The 3,618-nt window shown below is 37.4% G+C and overlaps 1 long non-coding RNA gene across 1 annotated transcript; it reads right to left on the reverse strand.

Annotated features, from left to right (window-relative positions):
* Positions 1 to 207: 207 nt before the first annotated feature.
* Positions 208 to 3,209, reverse strand: LOC149839552 (uncharacterized). The gene is made up of 2 exons (XR_016431498.1): positions 3,080 to 3,209; positions 208 to 539 (listed from the first exon to the last, which is right to left on the reverse strand). It is a non-coding gene; the product is annotated as an uncharacterized LOC149839552 (long non-coding RNA).
* Positions 3,210 to 3,618: the final 409 nt, after the last annotated feature.

Raw genomic sequence — 3,618 nt, forward strand, 5'->3', positions numbered from 1 at the left:
ATACACCACCCTCTCCCTTTTGGTACCGTTCTATAGGAGCCGGTGAACTAGCTAGCTAGCCTCGTCCAACCTAGCTACTGTCCTCAGCTTGTAAATAAAACTCGAGGATCATCCCTTCGACCATCAAGAAGATGTTCCCAGTGCTGCTTTAAGATGGATGCTCAATGAGAATCAATCGTTGGATGTCCAAGAGAACGAACAATCACGTTGGATGTCTTAATTTTACAAGATTTTTTATTGCAGTCTTTCTTCCCTAATCCATCTCTATCATATTTAGAATCCTTCTTATCTTGAGAGTTCTCTTGTTGGGAATCTTTCTCTTCTTGAGAAACTTTCTTGGGCTGAAAACTTCCAGTAAAGGATGATGACAAGATTTCCTTTAGCTCTTGGTTTTCTTCTTGCTTCTTATCACCATGATAGGATAGGATCCTCCACACTAGTATCCAGATAGCTTACGGGAGAGGGGGACAGAAGCTTGGAACGAAAATTGTGAAACATCTTACGGGAGATTCCCTTTGTAAAGATGTCATTTATATGATCTGACAAAAGTGACAAACAGACCATTAATCTCATGACGAGCAACACGCTCTTGAAGAAAATGATAGTATGGTTTGATATGTTTAGTGTGAGCATGAAAAACTGGATTGTAAGCCATATACAAAGCTCTAATATTGTCACAGAAAAGAGGGATTGACATAATAAAACACAAAGATCGTGTAACAGGTAATGAATCCAGAGAGAGCCATAGATTTGTATTCTACCACAGCACTAGAGCGAGCCACAATAGGCAACCAACATACCAAATATATCCAAGAGACAAATATAATATTTATTCTGAGTGAGATTTAAAGCAAAACCAGTCTCATAAACTTTCAAACCGAGAAAATGATGTAAATCACCAAGATCTTTCATCTAAAATTCTTAACTAAGTTTGGTAACTAGAGAGGACATGACAGACAAACTATTTTCAGTTAAAATAATATCATCAACATAAAGCAAGAACACCAAAAAGATATCGTGATGATGAAAAAGGCTTGTTTGATGCATCGTCTAAGATTGGACAACACAGACAAACATTACAAACAGAATACATGTTTTTTTTTGTTCTGTAACAACTGTACTAAGGCCAAAGTTTGTTTCAACTATACAAAGAGTTGTGTTTCTTGTGTCCAATGTTGGTTTTACGTTGCGTGCCGACAACATTAACACACACAGATAATGGGTCAGATAACTTTGTTTTGGATTGTAAGACTCAATCTACCCAACCATATAAGTATATTAACATGTTTATTATGAATTTTAACCCTGGATATGGATCTCAAATTGGATCTAAAAACTAAAAAATATTTAAAATTTGAGTAATTTGAGAAAAAATAACAATTGATATTTTTTTTATATATAAATGTTTAATCAATGTCATATTACATCTAATTATGAAAGTTTATCATAAAAATATCAAACCCTAAAATCAAATTAACTATAGAAATCAAATTATCAAACCCTATTAAATCATAAATTATCAAAATGCAAGAAAATAATCATAAATAAACCAAAAAAATTAAACTATAAGAAAAATAAACTATAAAATTAAATAAAAAAACCCTAATTCAAACCCTAATCAGAGAAAACAAACAACCCTAATCAAATACAAGAAAAACCCTAATCAAATTAACTTTAAAAAGCCTTAATAAAAAAAATGGATTCAAAGCCCTAATTATAGAAAAAGAAAACTCTAATCAAATCAAAGAAAACCCTAATCAAATTAACTTTTAAAAATTTAATTCAAAGCCCTAATTATAGAAAATCAAATAACAAAATCTTAATCAAATTAACTACAAAAGTTCTAATTTAAGAAATTTGATTTAAAGTATTAATCAATGAAAATAAAAGAAAAAAACACTAATCAATGAAAATAAAAGAAAAAATATAATTAATGAAAAAACTATTCAAAGCCCTAAGAAGAAGAAGAAGAAGAACAAAGAACAAATAACAGAGAAGAACAACAAAAAAGAAGAAAAAAAAAATAAAGAACGAATAACAAAAAAGGGGGAGAGAGAGAGAGAGAGAGAGAGAGAGAGAGAGAGAGAGAAACGAAGATGGGAAAGAAAGAAGAAAAGGGAGAGATAGAGACACTAACGAAGAAAAGAGAAAGAAAGAAGAAAATGGGGACTAAATGTCATTCTCACACCTTCACCGCCTGGCTGCAAGAGAGAGAGCGAGAGTCGAGGGACCCTTCTCCCTTGATTTTTTTTAAAATAATGCCCCTGGCTTCCCTGTTTTAACCGTAACAGGGGTGGAGCAAAATTTCCAATAAAATAAGGATGCGATGGACGCACTCCGCACGTCCACCGTATCCAAGGTTTGTTATATTCCCAGGTTCACAGCGTGATTTTCGTTCATAATCGTGTGGAGACAGGGGATCAAACAACCCCTAAGCAAGGGCAGAGCCACATTGGGAGGAGGGTGGCACATGCCCACCCTAACCTGCTGAAATCCCCCAAGGGGTATGGGTCAGGGACCCACCCTGACCCGTAGTAGTGCCCACCCTAACCGCAGAAGGCCAATGGTAGTGCCCACCCTGACCCGATCGGGTCTGGGTCAGGGTCTGGGTGGGAATTGGTGCCCCGTTAAGCCCGACATGCCCTGAGTCCTGACGCTCCCCTTTCCCAATTAAATCTCTAATCCCTAACCAAACCCATGCATAAGGCCAAATAACTGCAAGACTTCTCGGGTGTGCCCTTGTTTTGCTAATCTAATGATAGCAACATTCATGGTTTCACGATCCCTTTGTGTAATTGAATCAAATAGGTTAAGTGCTTCCCTCTGAGGCATTGCATCAAACATATGGCATGCATCTCTAGGAAGAGTTTCATCAGAAGATTGCCGCCCAACTCTCTTAGGAATTTGAACAAACACTTGGTCATCAACTCCTTCAGGACTCGAACTCTAGGCAACACCATGAAAGTGGGCACGATGGGAGCATGTTAACCTCAATCTTCTACGACTAACGAGATTATGAAGCGATGCAAATACCTTAATAACCATCGACAATTGTAGCCAGAAATTGAAAAGTGCCTACCGTAAATTACTCGTCGAAGTTACCCACTCCACGGATTCTAGCATTTTTCCGGTGTCGAAATTCGTTCGTCGAATACACAAATCTGTGAAGGCAACCATCCTATTCATTTTTGTTGTTTTGGGAACACTCTGCTTCTCGGTATCATATGAACACGACTCCTCTCAGCAAAAGGACGGATCTCATCATGTGACATATGATGGAAATACATGCTATATTGATCCTAGTTGTCCACTTAGCACTTGGGATTAGTCCACGCTACCCAGACATGGATCTCACTCTAGCCGTTCAGATGCATCAATTGGACGGCCAGGATTGACATGGGATCGTGCGACATCATATGTCATAGAATAGGATCCTTTCTCGAGCAATCTCTACTCAAAAAGTAGACATTGGAGTTTGGATCCAGATCCTTACATGGATCAAGTTTGACCCAAACGGGTGGAACCCTTTAGGGATGTCAATGGATCAGATTTTATACAACAACCGATGACTCTGTTTAGTCGGATTCGGTAAGCCAAATTTGCTTATAATCGAATGTG

This window comes from Nuphar pumila, chromosome 4 (genome assembly GCF_984573655.1).
Source record: "Nuphar pumila chromosome 4, dmNupPumi1.hap1.1, whole genome shotgun sequence".
Taxonomy (NCBI): domain Eukaryota; kingdom Viridiplantae; phylum Streptophyta; class Magnoliopsida; order Nymphaeales; family Nymphaeaceae; genus Nuphar; species Nuphar pumila.